The sequence below is a fragment of the Monodon monoceros genome, unplaced genomic scaffold, assembly GCF_005190385.1.
Source record: "Monodon monoceros isolate NGI ecotype Baffin Bay Population unplaced genomic scaffold, NGI_Narwhal_1 Super_Scaffold_3, whole genome shotgun sequence".
Classification (NCBI taxonomy): Eukaryota; Metazoa; Chordata; class Mammalia; order Artiodactyla; family Monodontidae; genus Monodon; species Monodon monoceros.
In genome coordinates, this window is record NW_021703780.1 from 13,576,348 (window position 1) to 13,604,315 (window position 27,968).

A 27,968-nucleotide genomic window follows, 5' to 3' on the forward strand; every position below is an offset into this window, starting at 1 on the left:
AAGTGAGATTCTTTTTTTTTTTTTTTTTTTGCGGTTCGCGGGCCTCTCACTGCTGTGGCCTCTCCCGTTGCGGAGCACAGGCTCCGGACGCGCAGGCTCAGCGGCCATGGCTCACGGGCCCAGCCACTCCGCGGCATGTGAGATCCTCCCGGACCGGGGCACAAACCCGTGTCCCCTGCATCGGCAGGCGGACTCTCAACCACTGCGCCACCAGGGAAGCCCCCAGAAGTGAGATTCTTAGTCATCCTGATAATTAAAGGTAACTTCCATTCTGACGTGCCGGAGATTACTGATGGACCAGCACACTACCAGGTTTCTGCATATCTCAAAATGTTTCTCCTGTCATTGCAGCACATATACTGCCGTCCTTTAATTAGAAAGGTTGTAGCTCTACCCTTATTTTTCCCTTTCTTAACGTATAAACTTAAGATCTTCCTATGGCCATTTCCATGTAAGTGCACAAGTAAGCATCCTAGCATAGCATGGGTACATGACATTCAATTACTAAGGCCAAACTACACAGCCCGAGTTCTTGTCTTCAGTGAATTTTGGCATAAGAAGTAAGTGTGTGGTAGAAAATGGTGTAACAAAATTGAGATATTGGCACTGGAGTGACCTAGGTAACCATGCTTATGTTAGCAAAATGTCAGCATGGAAATCAAAGATTGGACTCACCATGCAAAACAAGGCTAAGTGGTGCCTTCTGAAATGGAATAGACAGAGATGGGTCCCCAGGCTTGTACGTTTCTTCTTTTTCTCTTTTTAAAGACATCATTGAGAATCTCATTAATGTTATAATTTGAAAGGTGTTTTCTGCCTCTAATGGAAGATTTAGACTAGCTGAGGAGACTATCACTGGTTCCCCAAATTACAGCCTTACCAATTAAAAAATGCAAATCGTTTCATACTGTTAATGATTTCAACTTTGAAAGAAGCCACTTCTACTCTTCCTTTTAAGTGAGTTAAGTTTTAAGTGGCTAAGTTTAAGTGAAAAAATATCCTGAGATTGCAAGGTAGCTGTTTTTAAAAAATACAATACCCTGTCATTACTTGCAAGTCCTTATTTTAGGGAACCAAGATTTTCTCAATACTGTGCAACAATATTAAAAAAAAAATCATCAACAAAAGGGAATAAATTGGAAACTGAAGTTAGAAAAGCCTACAGCTGTCATCCATAACACTGATTTCAAATTTCTGTGTTCATCCACAAAGGCTCCTTGTTCTTTTTCTGGGTTTTATAAGTCAGCATTATACATTGAAATCTAATAAATTTTTCCTTTATCAGTTTTATATATTGAGGTTTCACCTAAGACTGTGTTTGAAAAAGGAACTGATACTAAAAAAATAACAATAAAGTGAACAGGGCCCTGCAGGAGGGGATATCTTAGAATTTGGAAAGTGAAGAAGAGAATATTGTTTGCTGACCTGTTTATTATAATATTAAATTCTATACTTCTTTTTAAATGATTCATCACTGCATGTAATATACCATGGAAAATATCAAGTCAATGCCTTAAAATAAATATTTTGGACTCAACTGCAAAAAAGAAAAAAAAAGAAAAGAAAAGAAAAAGAGCTGGTACTAAAAATATTTGTAAATCGTCAAGTAAAGGCAGTGGATGATATCTGTACCTGTGGGTGATCATTGCTGGAGCTCCTGCCTCAATACGGGCAAGAAAAGAAAAAAACACAGTTCTTGGGCAACTTTCCTCCCACGTGATAGCAAACACTTGGATGTAAGTAATGTCTCCATGGTCTATTTAATCTTTTTCACGTTTGGAGTTAAGCAGGCAAAGGGCTGGAGGCATCATGGATGCAACGTGTTTGCACACATGAACAGTTCTCAGAGAACAGAGGGATGGGGGTAGAAAGAGTTTCATCTGCCTGTGATACCGTGGCCCCTGCCATCACCTTTCCCATTGGGTACTTTCTGATTCAAGGGAAGGAATGCACTGTGGTGGAGAGGGCATGGGTTTTTTATTACTCAGACTGACTTAGGGTCAAAACCAGCATGTTTATTATTAGTAGGGTAACTCTGAGCTGACTCACTTCCGTTTTGTCTAGCCTCTCTTATCTGCAACATGGAGATGGCAATATCCACCTTGTCGAGCTACCTCTACATTTTATAAGAAATAACACATGAAAGTCACCTAGCCCCAGACTCAGGGTTCAATAAATAGCTTCTGCCCTGTTCTTGGGACCTTGTAGGAATGCCGACCAGCCTGCTGCAGCCACAGGGATCAAAGTTCTGTCTTGGGAATGGACTTTCCAGGCGAAAGATGCAGCCCACCCTGTTCCTGAGCGCCACGAAGAGGCCCTTCCAGAAATCCAGCCAAGGGCCTCATTCTAACCTCCTTGAGCCCCACTTTGGTGGTAGTCTGTGAACACGCCTGATCCAAGAGGAGAAAACAAACAAACAAACAAAAAGGGCAGGAGAGGAGCAGACTCCTCCAAGGGCTAATGCCGGGCAGAACAAAAAGGCGAAGTCAACGTTTTCTAAGCATTAAATGGGGGCACCTTCTCTCCACATTTAAAAGCAAGCATGTGCCACTTCAGCTGTTCAAATCATATGGGACTGAAAATAGTATAGCAGAAAGAAACGTGGCCTTTGTAATTAAGAGTTCTTTTTTTTCCCCCTTCTCAAAGCCAGCAGGAACAAACTGAACTGAAACTTGGTCGTTTAAAAGGTTAAAAAGTTGTCATCCCCCTGGGTCCTATCTTTGGCCTTTCTTTCTTTGTCTTTCTAAGATGCTGAAGATGTTTGCTGAAGGTATAGAAAATACGAGCACACATGGGGAGTGGCATTGGCAACGGCTCTCCTAGCATCACTGGGGCAGGGCAGTCCTCTTCCCAGGAAACCAAACAGCACGCTACTCACTGATCCCTTTGTTTTTTTTTCTCTAACTCATGAGCTTGTAATGTGGTTAACGAGTAAGATGGCTGCTTACTACAAGCAGGGAGAATTCTGCAAACAGCATTCAATGGTATCCGCAAACAGAAAGCTTGGAATTTGGTGGAAGAGAAACAAGGTGTTTGGTGAGCCCAGAACCAGAGTCAAGACTGTGAGCTTCTTCAGGCCAAAGCTTCTAGTTCCTTCTCCCGGTACAGGGCCTGTGGCTGGCACTCAATAAATATTTGGAGAATTACTAAATGCAGGAATGAATAAGGGATGTCCAGAACTGCTAGTGAATTGTACCTTATGGGAAAAACTTTCCGGGTTTTGTAAATAGTGTAAAATTAAACTCAGCTAACAAAACAGGAAGATTTAGGGGTATCCATCTCATGTCCCAGTCTTCAGAGAAAAAAATATTAAATATTTCTGGATATATATATTGGAATATCACTCAGCCATTAAAAAGAACGAAATAATGCCATTTGCAGCAACATGGATGCAACTAGATAGAGATCATCATACTGAGTGAAGTAAGTCAGACAAAGCGAAATATCGTATGATATCCCTTATATGCGGAATCTAAAAAGAAATGATATAAATGAACCTATTTACAAAACACAGACTCACAGACTTAGAGAACAAACTTATGGTTACCGGGGGGAAGGATGGGCGGAAGGGATAGTCAGGGAGTTTGGGATCGACATGTACACACTGCTGTATTTAAAATGGGTAACCAACAAGGACATACTGTATAGCACAGGGAACTCTGCTCAGTGTTATGTGGCGGCCTGGATGGGAGGGGAGTTTGGGGGAGAATGGATACATGCATATGTATGGCTGAGTCTCTTTGCTGTGCACCTGAAACTATCACAACATTGTTAGTCAGCTATACTCCGATATAAAAAGTTAAAAAAAAAAAAAAAGGGAACAAAATTGGCTCATATGTAGAGACATGGTTGGACCTAGAGTCTGTCATACAGAGTGAAGTACGTCAGAAAGAGAAAAACAAACATTGTATATTAACGTATGTATGTGGAACCTAGAAAAATGGTACAGATGAACTTATTTGCAGGGCAGATGCAGAAAACAGACGTGTGGACACGGGAGGGGGGGTGATGACTTGGGAGACTGGGATTGACATATTTATAACTACCATAAATATAGCTAGTGGGAACCTGCTGTATAGCACACGGAGCTCAGCTCCATGCTCTGTGGTGACCTAGATGGGTGGGATTGGGGGGGGGCGCATGGGAGGGAGGCCCAAGAGGGAGGGGATGTATGGATACATATAGCTGATTCATTTCTTTGTACAGCAGAAACTAACACAACATTGTAAATCAACTATACCCCTATTTAAAACAAAAAACTTTTGCAGTCAGTAGGGAAAATTAAACAGGCATCAGAAACAACATTTTTAAAATATGCTATTAAAAAATTTAAAGCATAGAGTCAAATTTAGGAATTAATGCAAAGGGACCAAGGAATTTCTGAAACTTAACACCAGATTCAGAAATGGACCTAAACACGGTGATCCATGTTATGCTACATTCTTGATTCTTGCTCTTGTCTTGGATATTATAACAAAGAAGTGTCCTGGATACATAAAGAGGTAGATAACCTCACATTCAGGAGGACTCAGAAGTGAACATCACTGTGGGAGACACAGGGGTTTATCAAGGAAGGAGAGCATGCCTTCAAGTAGCACACAATCTAACGAGCAGTAAGAACCAGCCTGATCTAACGAAGAAATAACCACAAAAATAAAGATATAGGAAAAATGATACTATTAGAAAACAGACAATCCAGCTACAAAAATAGTCAAAAAACCTGAACAGACGCCTTACTACAAAAGATCTGCAGGTGGCAAAGTAAGTACATGAAGAGATGCTCCAAATCACATGTCATTAGGCAACTTCAAGTTAAAACAACGAGATACCACTACTCACCTACCAGAATGACCAAAATCCCGAACACTAACACCACTAAATGCTGGTGAGGATGTGAAGCAACAGGAACTCTCATTCACTGCTGAAGGGAATGCAAAATGGTACAGCCACTTGGGTGGAGAGTCTGGCAGTTCCTTACAAGATGAAACGTACTCTTACCACGTGATCCAGCAATCACACTCCATGGTATTTACCCAGAGGAGGTGAAAACTTATGTCCATATAAAAACTTTTAAGTGGATGTTTACAGCAGCTTTATTAATAACTGCCAAAACCTGGAAGCAACCAAGATGTCCTTCAGTAGGTGAATGCATAAACTGTAGCACATCCGTGCAATGGAATATTATTCAGCGATAAGAAGAAGTGAGTTATCAAGCCACGAAAAGATATGGAGGATCCTTAAGTGTACATTACTAAGTGAAAGAAGCCAATGTAAAAAGACTACATACTGTATGTATTGGTCCAACTACCTGACATTCCGGAAAAGGCAAAGCTAGGATGACAGTATAAAGATTAAGGGTTTGGGGGTTGGGAGGCAGGGGGTTGTGCTCCATGAATAGGTGGAGCACGGAATTTTTAGGGTGGTGAAACTATTCTGTATGATACTGTAATGGTGGGTACAGTATCATATACCATTGATACCAATGATACCATATATCATTATACCTTTGTCAAAACCCACAGAATGTACAACAGAAAGAATGAACTCAACTGTAAACCTTCGACTTCAGTTAATAACAATATATCAATATTGGTTAATAACAGGGGGCACTGTGCTTGGGGTAAGGGCAAGGCAGGGAATGTGGGAACTCTCTACTTTCCCATCAACTTTTCTGTAAACCTAAAACTGCTCTAAAAAAATTAAAGTCTGTTAATTAAAAAAAACAAAACTGTACTGTCAGCTGTTTGAGATTTTTCCCTCCAGATGACTTTCCAGATACTGGCTGGGGCCCAGTGGAATTCATCAGAGAAGATGCCATCAAGATGACTCCCAGCCAGGCTTTGAAAGACCAGCAGGGACTGGTTTGTGAGTCAAGAGCTGGGAGGACATGGTGTTTCAGATGCAGGTGACAGGCAAGGCTTAGAGGTAGAACCCACTGGGAAGAGTGGTCAGCAGAGCACTGCACTTGACCATAAGACAAAGGTCACAAGTTGACAAGTAACTGGAGGTAAGAGTGGAGGTGTTGGACTGTACTTAGGAGTTCAAAATGGGATCTGAGGGCTTCCCTGGTGGTGCAGTGGTTGAGAGTCCGCCTGCCGATGCAGGGGACACGGGTTCGTGCCCCAGTCCGGGAAGATCCCACATGCTGCGGAGCGGCTGGGTCTGTGAGCCACGGCCGCTGAGCCTGCGCGTCCGGAGCCTGTGCTCCGCAACGGGAGAGGCCACAGCGGTGAGAGGCCTGCGTACCGCAAAAAAAAAAAAAAAAGGGATCTGAAAGGTAAGTGAGGTCACTCTGGACAACTGGGAAGGGACATGACAGAGTCAAAATGAGGTACAAGGAAGCATCTGTTAGGTTTAGGCCAAGAGACACGAGAGAAAGTGAACCCCACTACAGGTGAGGTTATCAGTCATCAGCCCTGAGGGAAAGTCAACAGAAGATACTGGGAATCTAAGGGAAAGTAAAATTTCCAAGAAAAGACATGCTGAGCTATGTTAAGGAGGCCAAGGTGGAAGAGTAATACTTTCTCAAAAGTCCTGACCAGGAGGAAGAAACCCAAGAGCGTAGCTCTCTATCAAGCAGGGTCCTAGATCTTCTCCTCATTCAGGTTTCTCATCTTACCACAGTTAAGGGCAGAGCAAGAGGCCTACAGTGGATCCCAGCAGGAAAGAGAAAATGAAAGGGAGGAGAAAGGGCACCTGCAATTGGTGAAGCCAGAGAATCTTCACTCTTAAATCCATGCACTGAAAAACTCAGAAGCCAAAGATGTTTTCAATACCTATATTTATTAACAAGGAAAGACGTTCACAACAGATTCCGAAGTGAGAAAAGAAGCTTCAGAAGAGTCTACCAATTATGATGCCATTTTTGTAAAGCTGCCTCCATTTATTTGTGTATGTATGCATAGAAAAGATTCTGGAAGAAAACACTCAAATGCCAACATTTACGGGCGACAGCAACATGGTAGGTTTTTTATGTTGCTTCTCTGTAGTTTCCTAACTCCTCTAAAAGCTACTGCAGAGATTACTTCTAAGAGGCTAATTTTTTCAAATGGAAGAGGTAACCCTCTTTCCATCTCTTAACTCAAGCCTCCAATAACGTTCTCCTTGTTAAGAGTAGAATAGCCAGTGCCTTACACAAAAGCCAGTGCTCGCTTTAGATGACTGTGGTGCAGCCTCTCGTGATACAAATTACGTCAACAGCCACGTCTGATGCCTAAGGGAAAAAAGCAATGGAAATTCCAGAGAACTAAAGTTAAAAAACGTAACGGCAGGAGCAGCAACAGCAGCGGCAAAGAGAAATATCTGGAGAGGGAAGGAGACAGACCTCCACATATTCCCAGCACTTGTTTCCTGGACTCTGGAGGAGGGTTTCTTGATTAGTCTATTTAAAAAAATTGTTATTGTAAAAAAAACAAACAAACAAACAAAAAAAAAACTCCTGGCTAAAAATAACAGTAAAATGCACAAGACATGCAGAAATACCCCATGATGCAAATTATTTATGGAGATAATGTAGCAACGTGACCAGGAATTAGCATGACTCACAGTTTCTCCTCAGCTGAGATGGGTTCCCCAGCCACAAACCTGAGGGACGCATGGTCCAATCACCAGTGCTGGATTGCGATGTTTGTTCTTATCCATCAGAACTGTTGCTTTAAGGGGGGGTGGTGGTGATGGTAGTGGTCCTCAGGGTAGGGAGGAATGGTAGAGCGAAACAGGTATCCCAGCACCAGTGCTTTAAAAGATTATCTTTATCATCTTTCCTAAGCTGACAGTTTCATCTTGAAATCTGTTACAGGAAATACCTTTAACCAAAAGCCATCTGTTTTGAATTCTCCCTTTCTATGGGCATAAATTCACTACAGCTATTCACTGTAGTTCAGTTTTTAGGCATATTGCAATTATCTTTCCTGTAACTTTCATTTCTATTGCATTAAAGTAGGAATATGAGAGAGCCAGAAGGGAAAACTTTTTAAGAACAGTTCACTCTAAACTTTATTACCTGCTAACAACCCTGTCCAAATTCTAGTAGGGGAAAAAGCCAAACTATTTTCTAAAAGAAAACTAAAAGATTGTCTGAAGATTGCATTTATTCCTGTTTTTTTCTGTTCCGTATAAAACATGGATATGCTCTTGGTAAAGCTATCCAATTTCTGTTTCAATCTAGTGACCACTGAATATTTAACTCTGTTCACCTACCAAACAGGGAACTGTAGCAATAATCACAGAATGACAGCGGGAACAACAATATAAACCAAACTGAGAATTTGTCTCCTATTAACCTTGATAGTCACATCACTGAGAACTAACACATTCTGAGGCTAGCGCCTAATCATTTAGTTTGGGGAAAATAAACTCATATACAAGGTAACAACCACTACCTGATAAAGGGGGACATACTGTGAGGGAGTGTATGTTATCCCTGGGCTATGAGTATACAGTGAGGTACACAGTTACAACTGAACACACATCATACTAACCAAAGGAATCAAACCCCAGCCCCCTTTCTAAGGAGATTACTATTAACAATGTGCTAAGCTAATGCGTGCGTTTATAAAATGTCCATGCCTGATATTGGAGATACTGAGATTTAGAACCACCAGAAGTTCTCAGCGCTGCTTGAGAATGTACACTGACTCATTCCTCAGTAGCAAAGGGAGAAAAACAGTACAAGTCATGCCCAGAAGGCAGAAGGGACATAGTCTCCTGCCTTGCTGTCTTAATTTCGAATGGAAGAATGTACACTTACTTAGATTAATGCTGCTTCTGAACAGAAGCACAAAATAGTGGGTAGATTGGTGACAGAAAACTATTTGAGAGGTTGAGTGATCATCTGGATCAAGTCTCTGTACCTAAAAATATAGGGAGGCAGATTTGAAGGTTTCTAAAATCTTGCAAAACTGTACAGTGGACAGAGTTGCTCTTCGGCCACCCAAAACTAGAAAGGCAGAAATTTTTTTTTCTTTTTTTTTTTTTTTTTTGCGGTACACGGGCCTCTCACTGTTGTGGCCTCTCCCGTTGCGGAGCACAGGCTCAGGACGCGCAGGCTCAGCGGCCATGGCTCACGGACCCAGCCGCTCCGCGGCATGTGGGATCCTTCCCAGACCGGGGCACGAACCCGTGTCCCCTGCATCGGCAGGCGGACTCTCAACCACTGCGCCACCAGGGAAGCCCCGAAAGGCAGAATTTTAAGATTCACCTGCAGACACAGAGTGGGCACTCAACTAATGCCTGATGAATAAATGAATGAATGTTTATTTAGAGCTGTCTGTGTGTAACATTTACTAGGGCCTGAAAAACCAACATAAATTGTACAAGGGTCCTGTCCTTAAGAAGCTTCTAATCTATCAGAAGATGCACAATATAAATGAGCAATTTTAATACAGTGTGATGCTTGCGGTAATAAGGCAAGGCTATAAATATAGTAATATATGTCTAATATAAATTAAAATAAAACAGACGCAACAGGGAGCCAACAGTTAAGAACAAGGGAGAGGGACAGATAAAGCTTCTAAGACAGGATTTGATTAAACTAATTCACACCAAGGCACTAAAATGTTATCTATAGCTTCTGTCCCAGGGTCATTTGCATTTTAATGTAAAACAAGAGGAAGGTTTGCTCAATTCTAGAAGACTGAACTGCTATTAGTGGCATTTCAGGTATCAGGTGAGAGATGGCAGAGAAGATACTTCGAATAACACTACTGGGCAGAAAGTCTACCTAGTTCTATCACGAAAAAGGCTCAAAGAGGGTAGGTGCATGTCTTCTTCAAACAATTGTATCCAGCAAGCACATAAAAGAGAGCTGGTGAGGGGCTTCCCTGGTGGCGCAGTGGTTGAGAGTCCGCCTGCCGATGCAGGGGACATGGGTTCGTGCCCTAGTCCGGGAAGATCCCACATACCGCGGAGCAACTGCGCCCGTGAGCCATGGCCGCTGAGCCTGCGCGTCTGGAGCCTGTGCTCCGCAACTGGAGAGGCCACAGCAGCAAGAGGCCCATGTACCACAAAAAAAAAAAAAAAAAGAGCTGGTGAAGTGTCTTGAACAGATGTTTGCACACCCATGTTCACAGCAGCATCATTCACAACAGCCAAGAGCTGGAAGCAACCCAAGTGTCCATCAATGGATGAACGGATTAAAGAAAAAGGTGGTCTATACATACAACAGAATATTATCCAGCCTTAAAAAGGGAGAAAATTCTGACACATGTCCCAACACAGATGAACCTTGAGGGCATTATGAGAAATGAAATCAACCTGTCCTAAGAAGACACATACTGTATGATTCCACTTGTTTGCGGTACCTACAGTAGTCAAATCCATAGAGACAGAGGTAGAATGGTACTCGCCAGGGGCTTGGAGGAGGGAGGATAGAGAGTTAGTGCTTGGTGGTATAGAGTTTCCATTTTGCAAGATGAAAAGCATTCTTGGATGGCGGTGATGGCTTCCCAACAGGTGAATGTACTTATACCACTGAACTATACACTTAAAGATGCACAGTTACGATGGGAAATTTTGTTGTGTGTATTTTATCACAATTTTAAAAACTGGGAACAAAAGGAAGTTGGTGAAGTACACCATAGCTTTGAAATTGATATGCAAAGTTTTTAGAGTATTATAACGACTGTTGTTAGTTATTACATATGGAAAGCTATTGCGATGACAGCAGAACAGATAGCATGTGTTGATTAGATGGGCAGCTGCTTGCTTCCTAATGTGTTTGAGAAAATGACACCCAGAAGACCTCCTCCTCCAGGATCAGCTGCAATTCCACCATTAAAAAAATTCAATCCTTGGGTCCCCAAGCTTTTCCCAAGTGCAACTATCCTGGCCAAGGTCCCTATCAGCTTCATATGTCTTTATGAGACTGTTTCTCCACAGGTCAACCAAGGTGCATGAACTGATTTGAGGTATTCGGGAGAGGGGAAAGATGAGGTCCAAAAGGAGAAGAAGAAGTCCAGACAGTGAAAAAAACAAGTCTGCAGGAACTGGTGAAATCAAATTGTGCTCCTTGGAAAATCTCTCCATGCCACTGATGACCTTTCGCCACAGGTTTTCATAGAAGCCTAGCTCTGCTCTCCATCCTGACCCCTCCCCTCTATCTGAAAGACTCCCAGCAATACAAAAAGTCACGAGGCAAAACTCGGAAGGAGTTTAATCCTAAAATCAACACGGCTTCTGCTAAACAATTTTCAACTGCGACTACATATTTCATCATGGAAACTAATTTGCAGTTTCCAGTTTCATGAAGTGTGGTCAGCAAATCTAAGAGTGAGATGGAATAAGTAAACGCACAGGCTTCAGAACTCTGCATTTCTGAGTCAGCTGCAATGAAAAGGTTAGGTTCAAAGAATCTAGATATGCGAGCGGTATAAGAGATAAAAGAGTGGATCAGAGGGGCTTTAATGTAAGCTATGACTTTATGCCCCTTATCCGAGAATCTGGGGCTAGAGAGCCAGCTGAATGCAAGGCTTCCGTGCTTTCTGGAGTCAGGTTGCTCCTCTGTAGCTGGGTTGCCTTCAGGAGAGCACACCAGGGATATGGGTGTCTGTGTGCGTGTGCGTGTGCATGTTAGAGAGACAGAGAGAGATCTACTGTGATATCAGGAGAGTTTACTTAAAAAGGGGGAGAAGCAACAGTATTCTGAACCAGGAGAGCCTCTCTCTCGTTATAAGATCCTCAGAATACTTAGCAGGCATTACAGTCTCCACACCATCTGTCAGACCTTAGCTGACGTGACTGCCTCTGTACATTAATAACAGAGGTGATCAAGGGTAGCTTCAAAGAAAGTTCCCCTCACTCAGACTTCAGCGTATTATTAAAACTTCTCAAAAAGTATAGGGGGTGGGTTTTTTTTTTTTTTAACATCTTTACTGGAGTATAATTGCTTTACAGTGGTGTGTTAATTTCTGCTGTATAACAAAGTGAATCAGCTATACATATACATACATCCCCATATCCCCTCCCTCTTGCATCTCCCTCCCAGCCTCCCTAGTCCACCCCTCAAGGTGGTCACAAAGCACCAAGCTGATCTCCCTGTGCTATGAGGCTGCTTCCCACTAGCTATCTATTTTACATTTGGTAGTGTATATATGTCCATGCCACTCTCTCACTTAGTCCCAGCTTACCCTTCCCCCTCCCCGTGTCCTCAAGTCCATTCTCTACGTCTGCATCTTTATTCCTGTCCTGCCCCTAGGTTCTTCAGAATCTTTTTTTTTTTTAGATTCCATATTTATGTGTTAGCATATGGTATTTGTTTTCTCTTTCTGACTGACTTCACTGTTTGACAGACTCTAGGTCCATCTACCTCACTACAAATAACTCAACTTCATTTCTTTTTATGGCTGAGTAATATTCCATTGCATATATTCTTCTTTATCCATTCATCTATCGATGGACACTTAGGTTGCTTCCATGTCCTGGCTATTGTAAATAGAGCTGCAGTGGACATTGTGGTACATGACTCTTTGAATTACGGTTTTCGCAGGGTATATGCCCAGTAGTGGGATTGCTGGGTCATACGGTAGTTCTATTTTTGTTTTTTAAGGAACCTCCATACTGTTCTCCATAGTGGCTGTATCAATTTACATTCCCACCAACAGTGCAAGAGGGTTCCCTTTTCTCCACACCCTCTCCAGCATTTACTGTTTGTAGATTTTTTTTTTTTTTTTGCGGTACGCAGGCCTCTCACTGTTGTGGCCTCTCCCGTTGCAGAGCACAGGCTCCAGACGCGCAGGCTCAGCGGCCGTGGCTCACGGGCCTAGCCGCTCCGTGGCATGTGGGATCTTCCCAGACCAGGGCACGAACCCGAGTCCCCTGCATCGGCAGGCGGACTCTCAACCACTGCGCCACCAGGGAAGCCCTGTTTGTAGGTTTTTTGATGATGGCCATTCTGACCGGTGTGAGGTGATACCTCACTGTAGTTTTGATTTGCATTTCTCTAATGATTAGTGATGTTGAGCATCCTTTCGTGTGTTTGTTGGCAGTCTTTCAGGAGGTGGTTTTGAGCAGTGTTAATTTTAACTGTGTACTCATGTCCCTTGTGGATTTATTAGCCTGGTTACATTGCTTCAGGTACCACAGAAAGCACAGGTGGGTGAGAAAATAAGGTGACAAAACCCAGCGAAATAATACACAGGTGGCAGCATACACACACCTGCATCTTCACCCGCTTCTCAAAAATAAGATTCTATTTTCCTCCTCTATACTCTACATGTTCTCGGAAAGATTGAATAAGTATTTGTAAAGAGACATATATTATTTTGATTAATATTTCACGCAAAACCTCTTATTGTACAGAAAGAATATGGGAGTTGGACCTTCCTTTACCTATATGGCTGGGCTCTCTCCTTCACCTGCCACTGTTCTAGACTCTGTGCTGGAAACCAGACCAGGTGGAACACAGCAAACCGTATTTTCCTTTCAAGATCAGATGCAATGAGTGTTTGTGCAGTAATCTGCTAGTAAAGCAAATAGGCAGAATTGAGAACTCCCAAACACGCCGTGTTTTCATTTCCATTTCACAAGACAATGAAGCTCACCACATAGGGACATTTTAAATTATGAGGTCCCCTTCCACACATCGACCCGTTCTTCACGTAACTGTTTGAGACTTTCTGCTAAGAATGTCTAAAATGCTTGCTGTTTCTCAGCAGCAAACAAATGCCTTTAGCCTCTGACCCAGCATCGGGGTTTCTCACACCCTCTCCTGTCTGAAAATGTGTCCCCAACCAAATAGCAGTACCTGGCGATCACCCTGCCAGGCACGGGGGCCAAGCCTCTAGCCCCAAAGGGGCAGAGCCATTCCCTCGACCGATTTCAGAGCTAACCCAACACTTGTATCAGTGAGCACAAAATGAAGAGCTAATACCATCAAGTATCCTCACCAGAGGTTGGTTTTAAAACTCTGTAAGTGGAGAAAATGTAGAACTCTGAGCTACAAAATTGGCCCGCCTGATCCCAGAGGACCATGCTCTGGGCTTTTAGCCCTCCTTGCCTTGTCTTCCTCTATCCCCTTGATTTTTACTTGCTGTCAACTTCACGCTCAGGGAAGGTGGCCCTCAAAGCAAAGAGCACAACTCAAGCCACCGCAGCAGCCTGCACCACCCTGTCTACGCTCTCCGTACTTCCTATTTTTTACTGGAAAGTTTAAAAGAAAACAAGGCAAATTATTATCTGCTTAATGCACATTTAGGTGTCCCCGCCCCCATTTTTTTGATCTATAAAAGATAGCACTTAGCACATGGGAGTTATAACCCCAAAGCCTGAACAGGACCCTGCCAACTCCCACCCAATATCGTGCAGTTTCGGTGACAACAAACTGGGTCCCAAACGGAAAGGTGAAAACCACAAGTTCGCAGTCTCAGTGAGTTGAATTTAGTGAAATGAAACAGCCATTTCTATTTTAGTTTTTTAAAGAGTGACACTCAATAGCACAGTTAAAAGGTCACTTCTTGAAATTAACAAGTGAGCCCTGGTCCCATCCGAGGGTAAAGAAGGATTTTTTTTTTTAGAGGGTCTCAGGGCCCCTGGAACACACTGCCCATTTTGAGGTGTCACAGGGAAACCTGTTGGAAAGAAGAGTCTTCAGCTGCGGTGGCGTTGTAATATTACCTGTCAGCCAAAGACACTTTCTTTATGGGTCTTTCAATCAGCCCATCGGTAGGTATTTGTTCAGAAACCCCAGTACACAGAAGCGGGCAGGACCCCACCAGGAAGTGATGCAATAAACGTTGCCTGCAAGGTCTGACTCCCTTAATGTGTTCTGAGCCCTCCCGGCAGACTTCACATAGACACTGCGCATGACCTGAGCGCCTCTGCCCTTCTTTGGAGGCTCACCATCCTCTTTTCTGGTTCCACTGTTTAGAAAGCCCGTGTCGACCTGGAACCACCTCTCAGTTGTAGTGTTTCTGTTTTCTCCAATGATCCCTGGGACGTCTCTTTGGAAACCTTCCTGAATTGCCTAGGCTAACAAATGCTCTTCGGCATTTGCCATTAACCGAGTTTTTACATAAGGAATTGATGATGTCAACATCCTGCTTAAAATCTTTCAAGGACTCTCTCCTGTCTTCAAGATACACTGCAAACTCTTCCGCAAAGCTTTCTGAAAAGACACTTGGTGATCTGGCCCCTCCCTTGACACTTCTCACCTGCTCTGCTCTAGCGGCTCTGGACTATTTGCACTTTTCCAACATGTCATGTTCTCTCTCCTCTCTGAGCTTGGCACACGCTGTCCATCATGTGACCAACTAAAGCTGGCATTTCCCCCATCCCTTGAATCTGGACTTACTGGGTGACTTGCTTTAGCCACAGGGATATTAGCAAAGATGCTGCAAGGAGAGGTTAAAAAGCACTTGTGTGCTGGAGTTCATCTTCTCTTGCTGCTCCCGGGAGCCCTGAGATCGCAATACGAAAGCTCAGACTAGCCTCCTGGAGGATGAGAGACCACGTGGGGCAGGGACCAGCAGTCCCTCTCCCAACCAGCCTTACAGCTGGACATACGAGTGAGGCCATCAGGGACCAACCAGTCACAGCCAAGCTGGCTAGCCTAGAATAGCCCAGCTGACTCACAGAATCATAAGAAATAATACATGCTTGTTGTTTTAAAGCCACTGAACACTGGGGTGGCTTGTTACATATATATGCCAACTGATACACCCACTTTGTTTCCAGGTTAACACCTGTCGGTCCTTCAGGTCTGGGAATGAAGAGTTCTCTGAGCCCAGAAGATGCCACACTGGTTTCCATCCATGGCATCCTCTGGGTACCACTAAAAGAGCCCTGGCCACAGTGTAAAGAAGTTGCCTATTTTCTCATCTCTTTTCCCACTGACTAGAAGCTCTTTTTAGCTGTGGTGGATGCCTTCCCTAGTGCACACACCTCGTAAATACTTGCTGAAAGAAGACACAGGAATGTATACCTCTATCTTCTGGTTTTCTCTATCTCTAATTTCAAAGAATTAGACCAGGTAACTTTCACCTATCACCACCTAGACATGTAACTACATCAAAATATTATAGTTTTTCTTTTTTTTTAGAGTTCCACTCATATCAATAGCCTTTGGGAATCTCCCTACTCTTTTTATAGATGAGACTATTGTATCTTCCAAACTCACTGTACCTTTCAGTTTGACTAATACGAAAAAATTCACCTAAAATTCCAAGGCCCCTTAGAGTATGCACATGGATAATTCTGACAAATGCTCCTACCTTCACCATCATAATTACTCTACCATATATGTCAAAGAAGCAGAAGATTTTGACAATATGTAACTGACTTCGCTGGCAATGCAATGACACTGACAGTTCATGACAATTCCTATTACAGAGGAAACATCTCTACGACAAAGGGACTAGCGAGTGGCAACTGTTCACCTGTTCATTTCAGCAACACATCACGATAGATTTTGTTTTGTGAAATTTATTATCCTAACAGCATTATAGCTGCCACGGTGACTAGGGAGCAATCCCTGGGCTAAAATTTAACTCACATTATCTCATTTAATTCTCTCAACAATCCTGCAGCATAGGTATGACCAGCCCTATTTTACAGACGAGGCAAATAAGACTCAGAGAAGGGGGTCAATTTCCCCAAGGACACACAACTATTGAGTGGCAGGTCTAGGATCTGAACCCACAGATGTGTCCAAAAGCCCTCATTTGGATGAATACCTTTAAATCTCATGTTAGCAAATGCAAGTAAGAACTACCTTCCTTCGGAAGACATGGAAATAGAGGCACTGAGAAAGAAAGTGGCTTGCCCATGGTCTCAGAGGGCTGGGAAGGAGAAGAAAACCCAGGTGTCCATCCTTAGCCTGATGCTCCTGCTACTGGACCAAGCCCAAGGAACCCCCACTGTCTCCTTAGTTGTTAACAGTTAGATTCACACCTACCTCTGTGACTGACAACAAATTCAACGGGGAGAGATAACAGGTTCTTTCTCTTCTAGATGTGCTTCCAATTACTGTATATCTAGATAGGTTGTGGAAAAAAAACAGTATGAAGCATGAAGCTCATGAGTCCTAACTGGGCTATGATCTGCTTTACCAGATTTCTTTTAAAAAAGCAACCAACCTAGAGAAGGACTTTAGTCTTCCAACTTTAATGTAATTCACAGTCTGTATCTACTATTCATATCAATATGACAGAATTGATTTCCTCACCTGTGTACCATGAAGAACAATGAACACTTAGCATTAAATGTTGAAATAAGAGTTACATAATGATCCTTTAAAAAAAAATCAACTCTGCTTCTCCACCATATCAAAATGTACCTGAGGGCTTCCCTGGTGGCGCAGCGGTTGAGAGTCCGCCTGCCGATGCAGGGGACACGGGTTCGTGCCCCGGTCGGGGAAGATCCCACAGACGGCAGAGCAGCTGGGCCCGTGCGCCATGGCCGCTGAGCCTGCGCGTCCGGAGCCTGTGCTCCGCAATGGGAGAGGCCACAACAGTGAGAGGCCCGCGTACCGCAAGAAAAACAAAAATGAGAACAAAATGTACCTGAGATATTTATCGTTCTAGAAACACACAATGTCTTCCACAGTTTAAACCATTTCAACGACTTAACATAATGACCTGTTGGGCATACCACACGCTTGTCAAACAAAACTGATTTATTTAAGAAACATCTTGGAAACACAGGATGCTCTGAAAGTACAAACAACTCCCTTGGAGTTTCTTTTTTGTCCAAGTATTATTTCTCTTAGTTCCAGTTCCAGATATTATCTATCCTTATTCTAGGTATGAAAGGGGGCATTAATATATGCTGAGTATATAAAATGTACTAGATAGGAGTGCACACTGCTGCTTGAGTATACAGAATGTACTAGAAATGCTTGGTTACACCCTAACCGGCTTCCCCATCCTGAAGACACAGGTACATGCTGTTATCTCAGCTAAGTCTGGTCATTCTGTGGAGCAAATACTAAAAGGTCTCTGCAAATACAAAAATTCTTTTAGTAATGAAAGGTACTAATGATATTTTATGTCATTGGTGGGCTTCAAATGTTCTGGGGACGTCCCTTTCACCAGATTCCCTGGCTCCCCAGCACCCTTTTTTTGTGAAAAATGTCCTGACATCTCCATGCCAAGAGAGACAGAGGCACTCCCTAGGAAAAAATGTCAGTCAAAGGCACTGGCTAGGGGCTTCTCTGATGAAATGGCTATGGAGTTAAGTCCCCAAGATATCCATGGTCAGTTGACTGCCCGATTTTAGACTTAATCTAGGCAACGCCAACTAAGTTAGGGGCTTTAAGATAGAAGGTTCTATGTTCTTTTGGATCCAAATCAGAAGAGGGGGAAAAAGTCATTTAATGCCAATTCAATTGGACATCAACAGCGGAGGAGAGGAATTAAAGAGGACAAGGGGTGCTCCTCTGCAATGCTGCGAACACCGATAATCACTAGAGCCCAGAGAACTCTAGTTACACTCAACTGCTTTCAGGCCACACCTGTCAACAGGAAAAGGAGCCAAGATTGACTGGGGTGTTGTTTCCCTTTATCCTCCTCCCTTAACCTCTGATTCCTCCCAAATATCTACCCATGTCCCCAACTCTGAACACCAGTGCTGATAAGCAACAGGAACATTAACCCAATTCACAAGAAAAACTGATACCATCTAATGTTCTGAGATCACCTAACATCCTGGCCCGGCAGTCTCCACATTCTGCCTGGACTACCCATTAATCAGTCTGTTATTCTCCATGGGATGCTATCTGCACCAGAAAGACCATGTGGTCCACGATCCTTAGTTAAGTGACACTCCCATGATACTGACATACTCTTCCTGGAGGCCTGCCCAGATGAAGGAAATGGAAAATCCTCCTTGAGCAAGGTGACTGCCACCTCCCTTCTGACCCTCTGGAGGCCTCCTTCCTCCACTGCCATACCTCTTCTTGCCTTTAGGGAAGTGCCAGCCAGCAGGTTGCTAAGACAACGGGCGTCATTGCTGGGGCTCAGAAATAGATCGCCAGCAGGGTGGGCAACCTGGACTGTAAATTCTGATGACAGCAACAAGATACCAATTGGCAGCTAATCTGCTCCACTAAAGGAATGACAGACTAACATTACCCAGCGGACAGCTCTCACCTTGACATACTATCCTTTAATCTGCACTTGTACTTGATGTGGTGGTGACAGAGAAGGGGTAAGAAACTCACTAAAGATACAGGCTGAATGACTATTCTGAATTATGTGAGCTTGTAGATATGCAGGAACCAACTGACATTTATATATTTATTAGTCTCCTGAAAGTAGAGGGAGGGAGGTTGTTCATAGCAGAAGCAGGAGAGCCAGAAACAGGTAGAACAACTGAGGTTGCCAAAGAAAGGGAAGGGAAAAAAAAATGTGTTTGCACAGGCAATAGCTGTCCCTGTTCTGAACAACTGCATCCTAACCTCATACTCCCTCTTCTTGGAGAACAAGGAAGAAAAGACAAAAGACACTGAGAAACTAGGGCTTGCCATGGTAGGAGAAGGGAACAATCTTTGTGTCCAGTTCTCTTTGTTCTGCAGGGTAAGGTTTACAATGCTTACAGTGGATAGCAACTTGTAGGAGACCCAGACATTAAGACTGCCTATCAAAGTCTTGGATTTTAGCCCTGGAGAAATTACAATTTTTCAGTTCTATGCAAGCTGCAAAGACTGCAGGAAAAACAAAAAAAAAGAAAAATGAAATGAAGAGCAACCTAATGGAAATTTTCAGAAAACAATTTTAGCAAGAGCATTTTCATTTCCAGATATGCAAAACATTGATGTCCCAATGTCTGTAAGGATGGCTGATGTACAGAATGAAAGATGTAGCACAGCCCAGTACCTGTGCAGGGGTCCCAAGCAGCAAATTCTGTTGGCACTGTGGACAAGTCCTAGTGCTAGACAGTCGTGGCCGGAAGGGAGATGGTCACAAGACGTGTGTGATAAAGGTACTGGGAAAGAAGTAAGATTTACAGGTGGAAGAAGCTGGTGAAGAGTCCAAAGAGCATGATAGGAACTTGAGATTTGGAAACAAAAAGATTCTGAAGGAGGCTGCCGTTTGTATCCCATTAATATTTCCACTTTGGGGGATTCTACTTAAGGAAGTTGTTTCAGAACAGAAGCACAAATAGAAAACTGACATTGGACTTCCCTGGTGGCACAGTGGTTAAGAATCTGCCTGCCAATGCAGGGGACACGGGTTCGAGCCCTGGTCCGGGAAGATCCCACATGCTGTGATGCAACTAAGCCCATGTGCCACAACTGCCGAGCCTGTGCTCTAGAGCCCGCGAGCCACAACTACGGAGCCCACATGCCACAACTACTGAAGCCCGCGCACCTAGAGCCCATGCTCCGCAACAAGAGAAGCCACCGCAGTGAGAAGCCCGCACACCACTACGAAGGGTACCCCCTCTCGCCACAACTAGAGAAAGGCCGTGCACAGCAACGAAAACCCAACACAGCCAAAAATAAATAAATTTATTTTTTTTAAAAAAAGAAAACTGACGTTGAAACACTAAAATCCCCCAACATAGTAAACTTAGCTGTTTGAAACCTATCTCACCTAAAAAGCATTTTATGCTTGTAGAAAATGACTTTTTTGAATCATGTAACATTCTTATTCAGGTGTCTGCAAAAGGTTAACATAATCCTCAGGACATAGAGAAGACGGGTTAATTCTTTTAATCTAAGAGTCCCCCCCTCTTGGAATTTATTACATAGTAAGCCCTGGAAATTTAATGTGAATATATGTTGAGGGAAGGAGGGGTTAAATGATCTTCTGGTCTTAAAAAAATGATTATTTTACAAAAGTGAAAACGTGGGAAATTAAAAAAATGAAATTATCTGTTTCTCTTTACACATTAGTCCCAAAGAACAGTTTATTTGCTGATAACTATCAGATTTTGTTTTGGCTTTATGACAAAATGTCATTTAGTTCCTATCTGTGCCTTACTTTTTCTCTAAGGAAGCAAAGGAGAAACAACAATCTTTTAGAGGAACAATGAAAATAATTTAAATACTATGATATGATATACTTGGAGAGAAAAGACAGTCATTTCTATACAGCCATATTCATTTATATTTATAACAAAGATGGTAGAAGCTGATCGATCTCTCATCTCCGTCTGGAAGAATTTTCCGTGGCTTAAGATTCCCCTTCCAGGGCAGCACTCCCGCCCAGTCATCCTCGCCCTTCCTTCTTTCTGTGTGTACCGATTCTTCCACAGCAAGTGCTTCAAAGACACACCACTTGAGAAATACATTTTTAGTTTCGGGTGTGGTTTCTGTCCGAAGTTCAGCTGAAAACACTACATTTTACACGGGTTGGAGAGGCACCATTTCTTTAAGTGGCCCAAGTTCTTGCTTCAGCTTTTGCCTATAAATACTTATATAAAATGACCCTAAAGAAGAATGGTTCCCATGTCCTCCAAGTCCCCACTCTATGTCTTTGTCAGTGGTCACGGCTCATCATTCCTGATGGAAAGACATTTCTGGCTCTGAGGTCTCATCTGCCCAGATGAAGAAGCAGTTAAAGAAAAGACTAGGTTGGGGGCTTCCCTGGTGGCCCAGTGGTTGAGGGTCCGCCTGCTGATGCAGGGGACACGGGTTCGTGCCCCGGTCTGGGAAGATCCCACATGCCGCGGAGCGGCTGGGCCCGTGAGCCATGGCCGCTGAGCCTGCGCATCCGGAGCCTGTGCTCCGCAACGGGAGAGGCCACAGCAGTGAGAGGAGAGGCCGGTGTACCACAAAAAAAAAAAAAAAAAAAGGAAAGACTAGGTTTATCATGTCTCCCTCCCTCCCTCACCTTCTCAACACACACAGACACACACACACACACACACACACACACACACACACACACACGGCGTTGAAATCCAGCCTCTGTTTCAAGACCTAATTCAGACGCTCAGCACTCTGTGAAGCCCCCCTTCCCTGAAAGCCCAAATCTGAATAATCTTACTCATCACCCCCCCTCTGCCCCTCCCAAAGGACTGGAGAGAGGAAAACCCCAGCGAGCAGTGAATGCAGACTACCCATCCCTGCATCCCTAACAGACCTGAGCACACCTTGGCACACAGCCACCTTTTCACACACAGGATTCATTCAGTGAGCTCGAAACTTAAATAGAACATAAAACCTTTTTACGTAACAGCAACTACTCAGTTAGAAAGCAGTCTGACCAGGCTGTGGACACCTTCTCTTCCCCCACAGGACATGGATATTGTAGAAGGTACAAGAACATTTGTCCTTCCACACCTTCTGAGGGTTCCAAGTATATCCCTTTTCCCCTCCGAGATGCTGAGGGAAGCAGGCTGAGCAAGAGGGGAAGACGACACGAGGGGACGGGGGTGCCTGCGATGGGCTGCCCTCTGCCGAGACTCAGCAAGTAGGGCTGACGTCAACTCTCAGAAGTGGCAGCTCACGCAAGGCCCCCCACCCCACTGCAAGGCAGCAATGGCCGGGAATGAGTGACGCCGTCGGTAAGAAGCAACTGGAGGAAGTCTGGGAAAGGGAAAGACATGAGTGAAAGAGAAAATTCCAGAAGACTCGAGGTTACACAAAGAACACCCAGAGTACCTGCATGAAATATGCGAGCCTCTTTGCCTTTATAACACGCAGGCCCATTGACAGGGCCATTACAAGCCAGGATTAAAAAAAATGAGACTCCCCCCCCTCATTTATCGAATAGTAAAATCTCCCCTTTCCTTCTGATCCCCTTATCTACTTTTTTTTTTTTCCTATGATAGCACTAGAGATCATAAAAACAATCTGGTATCACAGATGGCAAATCTAAAAGGTACAAATTGACACACAGGGAAATTCCCCAATTACTCTGATTAGAGTGTGTATGTGTAATTCCCTCACTCTGGAGACTAGAAATTCAGCTCCCATTTTTCAAAGCTTATAAAGACAGCATAATGCTGTCTAAATAGGCACAGAGGTGTTTATTTGAGTCTTTCCATTTCTTCATAGGAATAACGTAACTCCTGCTCTCAGAGCAGTTACTCTGAAAAGGGGTCAATAAACACAGAAAATTCAAGAAACCTTGACCCCCTGTGATCCTCAAAAGCCACATAGGATGACGCCTCCCTAAAAAAGTGTTTGTCAACTTCTCCCTGCATACCAGAGGAACGCTCGGTGGACTCAGTTTGTACCGGTGCACTATTTTTTTTTTTTAATTCCAAAGTGTGCATCAACCAAAAGAAAATGAAAATGATGCTATTCAGTAAACGGTGAGTTTCTAGGTAGCCTTGGCACTCCAAGTCCATCTGCCACTTTGAAAATAGATGTAAACATGAACAGTGATCAAGTGATAGGATTATAAGGCAACACTCCAACCCTTCACAGAATGCCAGGGCAGGCCGTTCACAAACAACCCATACAGCAAAACACTCAAATGGAAAAGGAGAGGAAATACACACAGTGTAGAATTCAAGCATCAGAAAATCCCCAAACTCTACTGCTGGTTCTATAAAACCGTTTTTAAAAAAAAAAAAAAAAAAAAAAAAAAGGTTTCCTTTCCCACATTGACTTATACACATCATAAACATTTAACATCTACTTCTAAGGAAAATACAGTGAACTAGTCTCTCCACGCCTGCCTCTACCTGACCAAACTACTATGAGATTGAAGCAGCTCTCATCAGAACCATGTTTATGGTCCTTTTCTGAACAGCTTAGGCCCAGGCCCACACGTGAGAAGCCCGGGCATGCGTTTATTCTGCGCTTAGTTGCTCAACAAATATTTACTGAATGCCCACTACAGGACAAACAGTATTTTAGGTGTTGTGGGTTCACCAGGAATAGTGATGATGATCGTGTTATCCCTGCTTTCACGGAGCTTACAGTCTAACTGAGGAGATGGCTGATTAACAAATGCATGTGAAAAAATATGTAAGGTGCTTAAAAGAAAAATAAAGTAGGCTAGAGGACGAGAGGGGTGGGGTGGGTGTTATTTAATATAGGCCAGGGAAGGCTGCTTTAAAGAGGCAACATGGAGAAGACCTACTTAAGGAAGCTTAAGAGAAGCTTAGGAAAGAATTACAGATCGCTGCCTCCTTACCTATATACTAATATTTGAGTACAGAGGTGGACTATTTTTAAGAAGTTAAATTTCAAAAGTGGTTCATTTTTAATTTTCAAGAAGACCAACGAGTATGGATCCTAAATTTAAGTGACTAAAACTCTATTCTCAGAAAGCACTCAAACACCTTTCAATTGTCACATGGTCCCTGGGAGGGTCCTCTGTAAAGGGTAACGGGATGGTGACAGACATAATAATTCTTTTTTTGTTTTTTTTAACCACAAGACTGTGCTCAATGTTTTAAAAGCACTTGTAAACTGAAGTTGTACCAAATCACTGACGCTCAGAAGCCAAACGGGAAAACGAAGGTCCAGTCGGCCTCATCTAGGCTGATACTTGAAGCAATGTTAGACACCCAGAAGAATGACCAGAGCTCACTAAACTCAACTTTCTCATGTTACTCAGGATAAAATGGGTCCCCAGGGCTTTAGGGGGTCCCAGGTTATACAGGCAACTGCAGCATCATGGGTAAAACCCAGGTCTCCCGACTCCTAGGTCAGTCTTCTTGCCACTCCTCTCCGCATTAAGATACCGCACCTTAGAGCCAATCTGAGACACTTTCAGGACCAAAGTCCATCTGCTAGAAAGATAGTGGCAGATTTGAAAGGTAGTTAATGGGGCGAACAGAGGAGAACTACACGGGTAGTGAGTCTAGGGCACAGTGTGCAAGGGCTGCTGAGGATGGACACCACTAATTCCAACGGCTGCCACGATTATTACTCAAATGTTCTTCTACCCACTATCATACCCCATCTACGTGTAAGCACACATCCTTTGAAAATCTCCTGCCTTCCCGATTAAAATGGCACAGCTTTGGGGTACCCAGGACACCAAAGTAAGAGGAGACTGTGAATTCAGTGTTGTAAAAATGCACCAAGATTACAAAAGGTTACTAATTTCAAAAGTTACTGAGAAAACTGGAACCTCCCCCACCTCCCCAAGTGAACGCAATTTGGGAGAAAAAGTTTCTAGGAGTTCAAAAGAAACTAGCATTTTCTTCCTCTCTCTCAACCCACTCCATTTAAAGAAAGATTTTAAAATGACTCCAAGTTGGCCATGTGGCATCTTAAGGTTTACACTTTGGAACGTCTTTAAAAACCTCACGTCATGTTTGAGATCTGACAGGGTTATCACATAAGCAGTTCAAAGCTATGGTTTAAAGAAAAAAAAAAAAAAACACCAAATTCGAAACAAAAGCTATCTTGATTATAGTAACTGCAGTGTTCTTTTAAATGTAACCTGAAACCTAAAGCACTTTTCCATAAGACACTTGTTTCCTAGGATAAAAATGCTTTAAAAAACATTACCAGAAGTGCACTCTACCAGCTGTCTGACTGGGAAAATACTTTCAAGAAAAGCACACTGCTACTGTAGCACCCAGATCCAATAGGACCCACAAATTATTCCTCAATAGTGGTAGCAATCTTTAGAATATGAGATGTTTTTTAGTAAGATTAAAGTGTGTTACAAGAGGCTCTGCTCCTTCTGGGGAGCCCACACCAAGATGACGACATCAGTAAACAAGTAGCATAGAGCAATATACAGACTCATAAACCAACACTTCATGGGGGTCAGTGACTTGCCCAAGGTTGCAGACTTACTTGACCATAGGACCAGGAATAGAATTTAGGTCAGTAATTCCAGGAGCTGTATACTTTCTACCAGAACCAATGTGATCATATGTACAAAATGAAAGCACATGAAAAAACCAGCATCTTCCACATCCATTTACTCTGAGGCACTGGGAGATTCTGAGTTCAATAAGCTTATTTTAATATGACTGTTTAACCCTCAGGAAGTATGGAGAAATATGCGTATTTAATACAAATTTTTAAAAAAACCAAGAAATAAAAATTCAGTGGAAATCTTTCTTTTCGATGCTTTTTCCCCGATATATGCCCTCATATTATTGCATTTTGCTCATTCAAAATAGCTCACATAACTGAAACATATGGTAGTATATGCCTGGAAAAGTTTCTTGACCGAATTATTAAGAAGCTGAAAACTTAATATAAAGTTATTTATATATATATACACACACATATACATATATACATGTATATTATATATATAAATACATATTTGCAGATATAATACATATACACACAATGTATATTGTGTCTATATATATATTATATATTTAAAATATATATTTACACACACACACACACAAAAACCAAGTCGAAGTTGGCTCTTCATTTTCTAAAATTTGAAGGTAATATGTTCATAGGCCAGCCTGGGTTTCCTGTAGTTTTACTCTTTCCTGGTCAAAACTCTTCTAAACTTTTTTTCTTTTATGATACAGTCTAGCAATGAGGTAAAACCTCCAGAAAGCAGCAGAGCTGGGCAAACCCGTAAGTTTTGTGCTGGATGAGCTTCTCGAAGCCTATAGCGTACCTTCCCTTCAATTACTGGATCCTAAACCTCCTCATGAAAGGTGACCAGCAGCTGACACACAAAAACTACTAATCTCAAAATCCCAACCCAGTAGCCTGATAAAAAGCAATAAATCAGCCAACTTTAAGCAAGAGAAGCACCGAACAGCTGACTGTACTCGCATACCTCAGATTTTTGAAAGCCAGAAAAACATTTCATTCCAATCAAAAACTTCACATAAATAAAATAATTGCAGGGTGCAAATCCTGGTTGGGAAACCTTAGCCCGGAAGAGTTTACCTCCTACCCACAACCTAAAAGAACTGCCAGAGCCCAGTTTAAAGAGGCTGCTCTGAACCTGATACTATTAACCGCACCAGGAGAAAGGGCGTGACCGCACCAGGAGAAAAGGGCGTTCCTACACTGGAAGAGTCACTGTCTCCACACTTGATCCATAAGAAGATAATGAGCAGTGCCCCACAGAAGCTGAGAGAAAGTCAAGTTCATGGTAAACAGAAACAGAACCTCTCCCCTTAAAAAAAAAAATGAAATTAATTGGAGGATCACCTAGAGCTAATGCTAATACCACTTCAGCACCCTGGCTCCTGTATCCAATGATTCACAAATCGTTACAAGGCAAGTCGCTGCAGAAGCAAATCTTGTTAACTTACAACATTCACTGTGCACGGTTCACAGGTAGCCCCAACCTGTCCTTCACCATGGAGACTTCCCAGAAGAAGCTGGAGCGCTCCTGGGCCCAGGCGTGTTCTTTCTTCCTTTCACAGGGAAGGGAGAAGTACCTAGCATAGGAACAGAACAAAAGAAAAAGAGAAAGGTGAATACATCGTCAAATCCCCTGTTGTCTCAACAAACGAAGTTCACGATCAATTAGACTGATGGATAATTCACCAAAGACCATTCTCCAGTATGCTTTGCTTAAAAAGGAAATGCAGTATTTTTGCTCTTGTCCCAGGAGACAGCACAGTGCGGCCAAGCCTCTCCCCCACCCCCATCCCCACCCCAAGTTGAAGCCAATTCTGGGAGACTTCAGATGGCAACCCAGCTGAGATGCACACTTGCAACACAGCCTCAAAATAAGCTACTTGAGTTTGCTCTCTTGCGAGGAGGAGGGAGCTAGAGCTATCACCTTCTGCCATTTTCATACCTCACTGGGCGGTTGGGAAGACCAGTAAGCTCACTCTGGCAAAGCACTCACAGTTCCCGAGAAGAAAGGCGCCACGTGAACACAAAGGATTATTAGTAGTCAGAAGCCTGTTACTGAGCTTGGAGCCAGAATATAAAAGCCAGCTTTGGCAAGGCACCCATAATCAACCATCCCTGGGGCACCCAAATGTCCAAATGTTTCTTCTTTCACCGAGGGGTCAAGGGAAGCAGAGGACTGGAAACAGAGGCATCTAGAATCTCAGGGAGAAGAAAAGTAAAGGCCTGGATTAGGAAGTGAACAGGAAAAGGAGATGAAAACTGGTGAGAGAGGCATGTGCAGGAACATGATGATTTGGTCCACACCCCTCCCTCGGATTGC

At 43.1% G+C, this 27,968-nt stretch overlaps 1 protein-coding gene across 3 annotated transcripts in view; it reads right to left on the reverse strand.

The window, feature by feature from the left end:
• ATXN1 (ataxin 1) overlaps positions 1-27,968 on the reverse strand; it is a 386,096-nt gene that overhangs the window by 123,186 nt on the left and 234,942 nt on the right. For all 3 annotated transcript variants that reach the window (XM_029242536.1, XM_029242538.1, XM_029242537.1), the window contains one exon: positions 27,097-27,225. The gene's annotated coding sequence lies outside the window, so the exon portion shown is untranslated. The remainder of the gene's footprint in view (positions 1-27,096; positions 27,226-27,968) is intronic.